The sequence below is a fragment of the Melospiza melodia genome, unplaced genomic scaffold (genome assembly GCF_035770615.1).
Source record: "Melospiza melodia melodia isolate bMelMel2 unplaced genomic scaffold, bMelMel2.pri scaffold_51, whole genome shotgun sequence".
NCBI lineage: Eukaryota > Metazoa > Chordata > Aves > Passeriformes > Passerellidae > Melospiza > Melospiza melodia.
In genome coordinates this window covers 1,839,326-1,851,887 of record NW_026948797.1, presented here as the reverse complement: position 1 = coordinate 1,851,887, position 12,562 = coordinate 1,839,326, and positions in this window count along the sequence as shown.

The following is a 12,562-nucleotide window of genomic DNA, read 5'->3' as shown; positions in this document are numbered from 1 at the left end:
AGAAAAATTCATTTCAGGATGGAGCAACATCATCTGACAGAGATCAAGTGTGCCAGCAGTTGCTCCAGGTGCTCCTGCCATCAGCCCCTGCAGGAAAGAGGCACAGCCCCCAAGGCACGTGGCCTTTGGCTCCTTCTGGCACAGAAGCCCCCCGGGGGCACAGGTCTCTGGTGCAGGAGACAGGCACCAGTGCTGCCAGGGCTCGGGGGGGTGGCAGGTCTGCTTGGCCGGGGACTCTGCCACACCTGCTGATGTCAGCGCTCCCCGGGCCCCAGGCCTCAGAGCAGCACTCGTGCCCGGGCCCACACGTTCCTTGTGCGTGTCACACCGGCAGCTTTAGGATGGCCACCAGCCGGGACGACGTGTCCCGAGGAGGCTGTGCCAACTTCCCTGCAAGGCCTCGTGCCCTTCCCAGAACGGCTGTGTCGGCAGCCCTGGGGGCTCCTTCTGCTGCCCTGAGCCCACAGAGCATGGCAGCGTTTGCTGATGGTCTGAGCCCTTCCTAAAGATCCTGTCGGCCTGCCTTAGACTCCTGGGGCCAGCCATTCCTTCCAAACTGGGCCACTTTGGGTGGGCTGGGCGTGGCCCCAGGGCAGGCCGCAGTGTGTGCAAGGGCCCTTGGTGACACAGTGCCGCACAGTCACTGTGACACGGAACGGGTGTCCAAAGGCCCTTTGTGACACGGGGTGACATAGGAGCTGGAGGTGACAAGAGCACGCCACAGTGCTCAGAGCACGCAACGGGACAGGACGGGACAGAGCGGTGCCGTGAGGAGCCCCTGCACAGCGTGCCCGTTCGCGTCCCACCCGGAGCTTTTCTGAAGCCTTGTTCCTGCAGCTGAGCTCAAGGCCAGACCACAGGACTTGCTGACCCGTGGTCTCCCTGAGGCTTCTCTTCTGCAGGTGCCTTTGAGGCCATATCATAGTCCTTGTCAGGAGTCCCCTGTCCTTGTGGCAGGGGCCCTTGAGACCGAGTGCAGGACTTGCTGTCCTGTAGCCTTCCTGAGGCTTCTTACTTGAAGGTGCCTTCCAGGTACCACTGCAGGACTTGGTGCCTTGGAGCTTTTCCAAGGCAACTCTCCTGCAAATAGCCACAAATCCAGGCAGAGACATGGAGCAGAGACACCCGGCAGTGCCTGAGCTGGCCTGGGTGGAGGAGGAGGAAGAAGGCCCTGGAGCTGCCCCGGCACAGCAGACTGAAGAGGTGGTGCCGTTGCAGCCACCACAGGAGGGTGAGTGGCAGAGCTGGGCCACAGGACTGGTGCCTGCTGCCAGCTTGGACCCCATGCCGTGCCGTGCGTTGCCATGCTATCCCCTGGGGACAGGCCCACAGAGAGGACGGAAGAGGGGCCGGGCAGACACCCTGCAGTGGCCGTGCTCCATCCCCTGGGGCATCCTGGGGCTCTCTCGGCCGGCGGGATGCCGCAGGGCTGGGCCGTGCTCTCCGGCCTCTCCCGCAGCCCCTCATCTCTGGCTGCGCTCGCTCTTTGCCAGATGCAGCCCCGGAGCGCACACAAGAGCAGGAGTCCAGCCGTGGCCGCTTCCGCAGAACAGCGCAGGTACCTGCAGCCACCCCCACCTGGGCTGGGCCTGCTGTCCCTGCTCAGCCCAGCACCGTGTGTGCAGCACTGCATGCAACATCCTCGGCTTCTTGCCCTTCTCCTACAGTTTGTTTGCAACTTCCTCAAGAGAATTAAAGAGGAGGAAGAAACCATCGCCACGGGCGTAGGCCTCAGACCATACTCGCCCATCTTCCTAAGCAAGACCAGTGCTGCCCTGCTGTGTATGCTTGTAGAGGAAGATTTTTACACTCCAAAGCAAGTAAGCAGCCTGTGGCCAGGCTTTGATCCTCCCAGCAATTGCTTGGCCTCCCAATCCACGCATGCCGCTTGCTGTGAGTCTTTCAGGCCACATGGCAGTGGGGTGGGATGGGAAGCACTCCTCTGGGGAAGCTGGGAACATTGCTCCCTCTGGCAGCTTTCCAAGTCTACCCGTGCCTTCCCCAGGTGCCTGCCATGGTGAGCTACATCCACCAGTGGCTCATGGCCAATGATTCTGCTGAGCACAGGCTGGACAAGACCCTGCTGGATCTCACCGAAGCACAGCCAAATGACGCAGTCATCACGCTCCTGCGTGTGGCCCCATCCTGTGACAGGTATGGGGCCCACCTGCCCATAGGGCTCAGGCCTCTCCAGCCCATCACCCTGCACAGCCTGCCCCAGGTGTCGGAGCAACAGAGAGTTCCAGGGCCCTCAGGCTGCTCCCTTTCCCAGCCCTGCCATGTCAGCCCCTGAGCCTGCTGCCATGCTCCCTTGCCGCCTCTCAGGGCTCTGTCCCCACAGGGCTGGGCTGTCTGGCTGCTGCTGCCAGGGGGGCAGTGGGCAGAGGCAGAAATGGCAGCCGGCTCAGCTGCCCCCACTGCTGTCTCTGAGACCCCCCCTGAGACACAGCTCTAACCCCACAGAGCTGCCATGGCCATGTGGAAGACCATCATGGGCTCAGCCAGGACTGTGGAGCTGGCGCAGCTGATCCTCCTGGATGTGCTGGGGAGCTGGCCAGAGTACAGCACCTGCACCTCTGATGGGGACGAAACGGGTGTCTTTGCCCTGGCTGTGAGTTTCTACAAGTGGCCTTTGCAGGCCCCAAGGCTGCCTCTCCAGCAGCTCTCTATCCTCCTTCCCCCACTGCATCTCCCTGCCTCTGGCGCTGGCCTGAAACCCGGCCCAGGGGCAGCTTCAGGCCCACCAGGCCCCGTACTCCGCCTGCCAAGGTCTCTCCGGGCCTCTCCCTGCCACGCTCGGGCCCTGCCACACGCACACCTCGGCACTGAGCGCTGTCTCGGGGGGCTTTGTCCTTTGCAGGCAACTGTGGTGATGTGGAAGATCCTCCAGGTGCCCTGTCTCCCACGGATCTTGAAGGTGTATTTCCCCCGCCTATTTGTGCATCTGCTATTCCAAGTGTTCTTCAGCACTCTGGATATGCCAGAGGAGGTCGACACCTTCTGGAAGGGATGCCAGGAAGAGCACGGCCTTGCCACCAGCCCCAACAGGTGCTCCATCCCACTCCTCCTGTCCCTGCCACGTGGCCTGCCAAGGAGCCAGTGCTGCCAGTGTGACCTGGGCTTTGCTCTGCACGCAGGTTTGCAGTGCGCACCCTCAAGTCCCTGCTCTGCCTTCTCCGCTGCGAGGATGTGGTGGTGGCAATGGAGCGCAGGTGTGCCTGGGACACGCTGCTCTCTCTTGACACTCACCACTTTGCCGTGGCTCTGCTTGCCAGGTGAGACCCCCTTCTCCCCACTGCCTCTGACATTGCTGCTCTGTGCCCAGGTGCCCCACAAAGTGTCCGTGGTGGCCATGGGCCAGAGGGCCTTGTCACTGAGGGACGGCCAAGCAGACTGGAAAAGGCTGGCACAGGAGGGTGCCCATGAGCAACCAACTGCCAAATGGCCCACGTCCCCTTGCTGGAAGGGTGCTGGGGAAAGATGAGAACAGGGTGAGTCACGCCTGGGAGAGGTTTGCCCCACTGCATCAGGGTCTTGTTTCCTTTTTCCCCTCTTCAGAGAAATACGCCGCTTAGCCATCCACTTTTGTTCCGCAATTGCATTCTACCTGCTCGCCCTGCTCGGCAAAGAGATGCCATACTGGGATTTCCCTGCCCTGGCATTCCTTGTGGAGGTGAGCCTCAAGGCCAGCGCTGCCTGGCTGAGCTGCCTCCCAGCCCTCTGGCCTCTTGCAGCCACAGCTGCCAGGACAGTGCCCGTGCCCTGTGCTGCTGCCTGGGCCCGGCCCTGTGCGCTTCTGGGCTCCTGCCGGCTGGCTCCCCTGTCACTGCCCTGTGTCTTTCAGGTCCTCGAGTGCCTGGACTTGAGCGAATGCAGTGACAGCGTTCTGGAGATCCTGGCACAGAACCTGCAGAGCGAGCACATGGCCAGGCGTTACTTGGCACTCCGAGGCCTCGTAGTGCTGGGCAAGAATCCCTTGATGGTGAGAAGGGGGCAGTGGCTGAAGCCGTGCAGGCAGCGTGGGGCTGGGCAACGCCGTCACTTGGCATTGTCTGGGCTTCGGCCGCTGGGGCAGCTGTTCCCATCTCTCCTGCTTCCCGCTTCAGCTGCCCCAGTGCTTCGGGACAGGCCTTTGGCCTCTGGGCCCTGCGGCAGCAGGGCGGCCTTTCACAAAGTCGTGTTCCGCACAGGCTGAAAAAATGCGGAGCCTGACTGAAAGTCTTGTGGAGCTCCTGGAGGAAAATGACAGCGACATGATCAGGATGAACATTCTTCTACTCAGATATTTGCTCCTGGATAATGGTGCTCCAATAGCCACCCCCATCGCCCTGCAGCTGGCTGAGGCGCTCCTGCCACTCTTTGACAGCGTAAGGCTCTGTGCCCACAGCCACAGCCACTGGCTGCTGCCCAGACCCTTGGTGCCCTGTGCAGATGCAGGCCTGTGCCCTGGGGGGCCTGAAGCAGCTGATGCTCAGGTCTTTTGCCCTTTCCTTTCATCCAGGATGATATCCAGGTGCAGCTGAGCTCCATGGCTCTATTTCAAGAGATGCTGGACTTATTAACAGAAGAGGGAAGAAAGGCCCTCAAGTCCCATGTGTGCCAGAGCCTGCTCCCTCTCTACTTCCACTGCCATGATGAGAATCAGATTGTTGCTGAGGTGAGCACTTGTGGCCAACTGCGGTCCCCCTGGCAGGGACTTGGGCTGCCTCCTGCCCTGGCACCTTGTGGGCTGCAGCCTCCTCCAGCCTGTGCCACTGGGATGCTCCTGTGCCCTGGACTGTGGGGCCATCTGTGCATCTCTGTCCCTCTCCAGGCCTCCCGGGAAACGCTGCATTCCTCAGCCAGATTCCTGAAGAGGAGAGATATAGAACAAATGCTACACGTGGATCAGAGCTTTGGGGAGTGCCTGGTAAGAACAGCAGAGACCCCCCAGCCTCAGCATGGCCAAGGTCCCTGAGGGCGGTGCTCAGCGTGCGGGGCTAGCAGCTGTGCCCGCTGCTGCAGCCAGAGGCCGCGCGGGCTCTGCTTCAGGCTCCCGTCGGCCTGAGTCGGGTGCCCATGGAGCCCCGGCCCGGCGGGGCTGCGGGGCGGCACCACGGCTCCCCGGGCAGCAGCCGGCCCTCCGCCCCTCCCCTCGGGAGCCCTTGGCCAGCGGCTGCTGGCCGCGCCTCAGGGCTGTGCGGGCAGGCGAGGCCGGCGATGGGCGCAGGCAGCGCCCGGCCCAGGAGCTGAGCCCGCGCCAACCCTTCCCTCCTGCCGCTCTCTGCAGCTGGCAGAGGACAGGAGCCGAACGGCCGAGCACCTGCGCCGGGCACTGCGCTACCTGCAGAGCCCACAGGAGTCCCTGCGAGAGGCGGCCGTCAGGTTCATGGGTGAGTCCCGAGCCCGGGCTCCTCCCCGGCCCGCCGCAGCTCGGCCCCGGCCCCGCCTGCTGCCCCGGCAGCGCCAGCCGGGCCCGGCGCCGCGGAGCCCCCCCTGGCCTGGGCGTTGCTGCCGCCGTCTGGCAGCCGTGTCCTGGGGCGGCAGCGTGCGGCAAGGGCCCGGGCTGAGCTCTGCCTGGCCAGCAGCCCGGGTGGCCACAGCGCCGGCAGTGCCGCTGCCAGGGAGCTGTGCTGCTGCAGCCGTGACAGGCTCTGTGTTCACAGGCATGGCCGGGCGGCACCTGAGAGGGCAGCAGCAAGAACTGCAGCTGATCTGCACTGGTGAGTGAGTGAGGGCAGCGGACTGACTGCGGGGGCTGGAGGGGCAGCTGCAAGCCCTGCCCCTGCGGTGGAGGGATCTGCACCCGTGGGCAGAGCACACAGAGATATCAGGGCTACGTGTGGCATTCGTGGCCAGCAACTTCGGGCTGATCCCCTTGCTCCCTGCTCCCTGCGGGCCATGGCAAGAGACGACCAGGATGGCCCTGGCAAGGAGCTCTCCTTGGCTCCCTGCACATGCAGGATCTGACCTTGCCTCTGTTCCTCTCTCTTGCAGCCCTTGAAGAAATGGCCTATGACAGCAGTCCTGCAATCAGAAATGCTGCCATTGAATCTTGTTTAGTTCTCCGAGCCATACAGAGAGCTCCCTACTCCCCATGGCGTCAGCTGCGAGATCGATTCCGCAGTGCATGGAGGAAACGGCCTCGTCTGTGTGGCACTGCCTTGCTGTTCTGCTGGAGGTCTGCAGAGAGATGATCTGGGGCCATTTAAGCCAGCAGGAATTTTCTTTTTCCTCTTTAACATTTCCTTGTTTGCATTTTCATTGTAGAGTATGTAAATATAAAATACGTTACAATACACAGAGTCCCAGGATCTTTCTTTTCCTGCCCAAGGTCTGTAGGGCAAAAGAGAAGAGGGGGAAAAGGTTGCTTGTACTCAGCCAGCTGCCCAGGCGTGCAGTGTTGCAGGGAAAATGGCCAGAAGCCTTTAGGCCTTTGGTGGTTCTGCTGAAGTGTTTGTGCTGCCCACAGAGCGGCTGGGCAGGGGCCGGAGCTGCAGGGATCCCTGCCAGAGCGGTGCCTGGAGATGGCCACAAGCCCTGTGCTGGACAGGAAGGGCCATCCGTGTCCTCCTGCCCGTCTGCTGCTGGCTGCAGTGCTGAGGGCTCCCCGGTGCCTCTGGATGGGGCTCCTCTGCAGCTGCTCTGGGGCTGCGGCGCTGCTGCCGGGAAGCTTGGCCAGGCTGGGGGAGACCCTGAGGGGTTGAGGCACTGCTAAGCCCTGAGCAATTGGCCAGCAGAGGCCATAAGCAGCCCCCTGGCAGCCGCCTTGATCCCGACAGCCAGCTGCTCTGGCGCTTCCAGGTCGGTGGCCGGTTGGAGGGACGCCCTGGAATCAGGCGTGGAAACCTGCTCCTGGCCTTTCAGGGCTGTGAGGCCAACTGTTGTGGGGCTGGGGGGGTGCCCTCCCTGTGCTCCAGACTGGAGCCCCCCACCCCTCAGCCTTAGGCATTGAGCTCCACTGCCTGATATCCAAGTCTTGTTCCTCTTGCTGTGGGGGAGGCCGAGCTCTGTGGCTTTCGGCCCCATTGAGCCAGAAGAGCAGCAGCTTTGAGCCCACAGGGGCCACAGAAAGGCCCTCTTAGACCACGGGCATTCCTGTCCTGCCCAGGCCAGGGACACATGAGAGTGCAGCGGGCACCTTCAGGGTGCCACGCTGGCTTTGCACTGGGCCACCTCCCTGTGCTGTGCACAGCTGGCTCTTTGATTTGCTGCTCTCGGCCTTGTGTCGTCGTACTCCTCTGGCTGCCTGCAGCCAGGGGCAGCCCTATCAGGAGGGTGAAAGGCCCCGTCTCCAACATCTCAACGGGGGAAATGGAGCTCTCCCAGCCCTCAGCCTACGCTGTAAGCAGAGCAGAGCCTTTTCCCCAGCCCCGCTGGCTTTCTGCCTGCTTCTGGCCCCTGGCCACCATGACCCACTGCACTCGCTCTGAGTCACCTACAGCATGGCTGGTGCCTCTTGATTTGCTGACCCTGGGATGTGAGGCTCACTGAGGGAAAGGTGGCTGTCCCAATGCTGAGGGCACACGTGGCTCACTGAGCAGACTTGAGGCTTCCCCAGCAGCTTGCAGGTGCCTTATGTGTCATGTTACAGTGCTTGTGCTCCTGCCTCTTCCTGTCCCTCTTCTCACCCTCACCCAACCTGCACCCTCTGACCTACCTTCAATAAACCCTGTTGCATCAGACCCGGTGTCAAGAGCCCTCCTTCGGCTGCCGGTCGAGGGCACGTTACAACCTCTGGGCCTGGGAGCAAGGTGGGCTGGGGGAGCTGGTCTCTCAGACCAAGAGGGAACGGCTCTCGACAGCACCTGCCCATGGGCCTTCCCCGCACCAAATAAAATCATCTCCAAGTTTAGCTAGTAAGCTAGTAAGGTATAAACCATTAATTGCCTGGAAATCTGGCACTAGTCTCTGAGTTCCATTAGGTTTCTTTATTGCTGATCTAGCAGTATTAAATTTTGACTCCCATTCTTCCAATAGTCCTGATGTCAGGGATTTAATTGATTGTTGGCTCTATTCCATTCCTAGCTTCTAATCTTCAAGGGTATTGCTTTCTGACTACTGCCCTAACTCTTGTCTGTAGCTCAATTTTCATAGGGTCTGCTCGTTTTGATTTTCCTGGCCTATCAGTATCCCATACTCTTGGGTACACCTGATTCAATACTTGCTCTAACTAGTTCTTCTTGTTTGTTGGTCTGGTGTCAATTGTCAGTCCTACTGCTAAAACCGCTCCTTTGTCTTCAGGTACCTTCCATTGAAGTTTTCTTTTCCTAAATGGAACTGTTGCTTCTAAATTTTCAAGCAAATCCCTGCATAGGACAGATTTGGGTGAGTTTGGTAAAGAAAGAAACTGATGTATTCCCATTTTCTTCTTGATTTTACATCAAAGTGGTTTCAGGAAGAATGCATTTTCTGGCTGCCCTATAGTTGCTCCTATTGCTTGAAGATAGTTTTCACTTTTGGGTATCAGTTCTTGATTCAAGAGTGCAAATGTGTCTCCACTATTTCTTAAAATTTCAACTTCTTCATCATTCTTTAGCTGTATTTTAAACAGTGGCCTGCTAGGGTAAGAATTGCCAGTCTTGGTCATTTCTTATCATCTAGAGTGGCTGCAAGAGTTTTGTGTACTTTGTCTGCTTACTCTGGGCACTGGCCCTATTTCCAGTGTCCTGATTTATTACATGATGCACATTGATTTGGCCCCAGCTTGGTCTGTGGCTGCTTTGAACCTCCTCTGCCTCTGCTATTTTCGCCCCTGCCTCTGCTTCAACCGCGCCTACATCCGTCCTCTCCCTGGTGCCGATCCAGAGCTGCCACCATGGCTGCAGGGAGCTCTTTTTCTTTTTCCCTCTCTTGACTATCGTACACTTTCTACTTTTGATGTAGTGTCTAAAAGCTTGCGTGACTGCTCAATGTTGTTTGAACACTTCTCAAACTCAGACAGGCTTGGTGCTGTGACCATTTCCCTGGGGTGCTCCAGTTCGTGTTTATTTATCAGTTATCGTAGAATGGTTTGTTTTCATGTACCCCGTATTTTCCCCAAGCTGGTTTACCCCTAGGACCTGCCCTCCCTCAAAGCTGTCTCCCTCATGCCATTCCCCACTCTTTGTTCCAGCTCCTTCCCTGCCTCTCAAAATAATCCAGCTCTTTAATCCTGAACCTTCCCTGTCACTTTTGCCTTGGACCAATCCCTGACTGCACCACCCCTTTGGAATTCCTCTATTGCTGGAAGCCCCGCTGGCGCATGTGACCTACCCTCTCTTCCCATCTGTCCTAATTAGTCCCAAGCAACTGATGGAATCCCCTCGCTCCTCCCCTGCAGATTCCTTATTGCTCAATTGTTTGTATCCACCCCCTGAGTTGTACCCCGATAAAATCCCGTGCACAGAAGTGCTGGCGGCTCTTTGCTGCTGAATCCTTCCCTTGGAATAAGCCTTGGCCTGTGGAACCTCACAATCGAGGAGCCTCCTCCTTCTCTTTGGCCTGCTCCGTGCTGCAGTTAGTGCATCCTGAACCACTGAGCAGTGGCTCACCAGGGTCAGCCGCGGGCAGGACCCACGCCTTGGCCGTTCCCCACTCCTGGCGCAGCGCCGCAGTTTTCCTAAGAGCCAGCCCGGGCTCCGCTGGGCTGCGTCCATGGGGAACCCGTCCCAGTGCCCGACCGTGCTCTGGGTGAAAAACCTTGATCTGATACGGAAATGAAACCTGCCCTGTCCCAGCTCCCTGCCCTTTTCTCCAGTCCTGTCACTGGTCCCAACAGTGACCAGAGCTGCAGCAGCCCCTCTGATTCACCTCAGGAGGAGGTTGCAGACCACAATGACGCCCTTTACTCTCCTCCAGGCTGAACAAAGTGGCTTCAGCTGCACCTGGATGGCTTCCCCTCCAGGCCACACTCCATCCTTGCAGTCCTCCTTTGCATTCTGGCTAATGGTTTCATAACTTTTGATATTGTGCTGCCCAAAAGTGCGCCCGTCTGCTTCCAGCGCTTCTCTTGGCTGCTGCTTCAGGGTGTGGGCACCATCATCAGAGACACAGAAGAGCTTCTCCTCCCAGACTTGTCCTTATCCTCCGCACTTCCACGTCTCTGCCTTGATCTTCAGTGGGGAACTTGTCACTTTGTGACCGCTCATTGCTGCGCTCAGCAGGGACACAGTTTTGTTTGGACATGAGCTGCCAGAGCAAGACATGCAGCAACTGAAGCTGAGAAATGCAGAGGCTGGGCAGATGCCGTTTTTTCCAGAATGTGGGAAAGAGAGTGAGAAAAGCACAAGGAAATTTCAGACTGTTAACTTTGCATTCTAATTGCCCTGCGAAACTCAGCAATGGCTGGTGCTCTGGTGCTACTGCCAATGCCTTCCATGAGAAAAATTCATTTCAGGATGGAGCAACATCATCTGACAGAGACCAAGTGTGCCAGCAGTTGCTCCAGGTGCTCCTGCCATCAGCCCCTGCAGGAAAGAGGCACAGCCCCCAAGGCACGTGGCCTTTGGCTCCTTCTGGCACAGAAGCCCCCCGGGGGCACAGGTCTCTGGTGCAGGAGACAGGCACCAGTGCTGCCAGGGCTCGGGGGGGTGGCAGGTCTGCTTGGCCGGGGACTCTGCCACACCTGCTGATGTCAGCGCTCCCCGGGCCCCAGGCCTCAGAGCAGCACTCGTGCCCGGGCCCACACGTTCCTTGTGCGTGTCACACCGGCAGCTTTAGGATGGCCACCAGCCGGGACGACGTGTCCCGAGGAGGCTGTGCCAACTTCCCTGCAAGGCCTCGTGCCCTTCCCAGAACGGCTGTGTCGGCAGCCCTGGGGGCTCCTTCTGCTGCCCTGAGCCCACAGAGCATGGCAGCGTTTGCTAATGGTCTGAGCCCTTCCTAAAGATCCTGTCGGCCTGCCTTAGACTCCTGGGGCCAGCCATTCCTTCCAAACTGGGCCACTTTGGGTGGGCTGGGCGTGGCCCCAGGGCAGGCGGCAGTGTGTGCAAGGGCCCTTGGTGACACAGTGCCGCACAGTCACTGTGACACAGAACGGGTGTCCAAAGGCCCTTTGTGACACGGGGTGACATAGGAGCTGGAGGTGACAAGAGCACGCCACAGTGCTCAGAGCACGCAACGGGACAGGACGGGACAGAGCGGTGCCGTGAGGAGCCCCTGCACAGCGTGCCCGTTCGCGTCCCACCCGGAGCTTTTCTGAAGCCTTGTTCCTGCAGCTGAGCTCAAGGCCAGACCACAGGACTTGCTGACCCGTGGTCTCCCTGAGGCTTCTCTTCTGCAGGTGCCTTTGAGGCCATATCATAGTCCTTGTCAGGAGTCCCCTGTCCTTGTGGCAGGGGCCCTTGAGACCGAGTGCAGGACTTGCTGTCCTGTAGCCTTCCTGAGGCTTCTTACTTGAAGGTGCCTTCCAGGTACCACTGCAGGACTTGGTGCCTTGGAGCTTTTCCAAGGCAACTCTCCTGCAAATAGCCACAAATCCAGGCAGAGACATGGAGCAGAGACACCCGGCAGTGCCTGAGCTGGCCTGGGTGGAGGAGGAGGAAGAAGGCCCTGGAGCTGCCCCGGCACAGCAGACTGAAGAGGTGGTGCCGTTGCAGCCACCACAGGAGGGTGAGTGGCAGAGCTGGGCCACAGGACTGGTGCCTGCTGCCAGCTTGGACCCCATGCCGTGCCGTGTGTTGCCATGCTATCCCCTGGGGACAGGCCCACAGAGAGGACGGAAGAGGGGCCGGGCAGACACCCTGCAGTGGCCGTGCTCCATCCCCTGGGGCATCCTGGGGCTCTCTCGGCCTGCGGGATGCCGCAGGGCTGGGCCGTGCTCTCCGGCCTCTCCCGCAGCCCCTCATCTCTGGCTGCACTCGCTCTTTGTCAGATGCAGCCCCGGAGCGCACACAAGAGCAGGAGTCCAGCCGTGGCCGCTTCCGCAGAACAGCGCAGGTACCTGCAGCCACCCCCACCTGGGCTGGGCCTGCTGTCCCTGCTCAGCCCAGCACCGTGTGTGCAGCACTGCATGCAACATCCTCGGCTTCTTGCCCTTCTCCTACAGTTTGTTTGCAACTTCCTCAAGAGAATTAAAGAGGAGGAAGAAACCATCGCCACGGGCGTAGGCCTCAGACCATACTCGCCCATCTTCCTAAGCAAGACCAGTGCTGCCCTGCTGTGTATGCTTGTAGAGGAAGATTTTTACACTCCAAAGCAAGTAAGCAGCCTGTGGCCAGGCTTTGATCCTCCCAGCAACTGCTTGGCCTCCCAATCCACGCATGCCGCTTGCTGTGAGTCTTTCAGGCCACATGGCAGTGGGGTGGGAAGGGAAGCACTCCTCTGGGGAAGCTGGGAACATTGCTCCCTCTGGCAGCTTTCCAAGTCTCCCCGTGCCTTCCCCAGGTGCCTGCCATGGTGAGCTACATCCACCAGTGGCTCATGGCCAATGATTCTGCTGAGCACAGGCTGGACAAGACCCTGCTGGATCTCACCGAAGCACAGCCAAATGACGCAGTCATCACGCTCCTGCGTGTGGCCCCGTCCTGTGACAGGTATGGGGCCCACCTGCCCATAGGGCTCAGGCCTCTCCAGCCCATCACCCTGCACAGCCTGCCCCAGG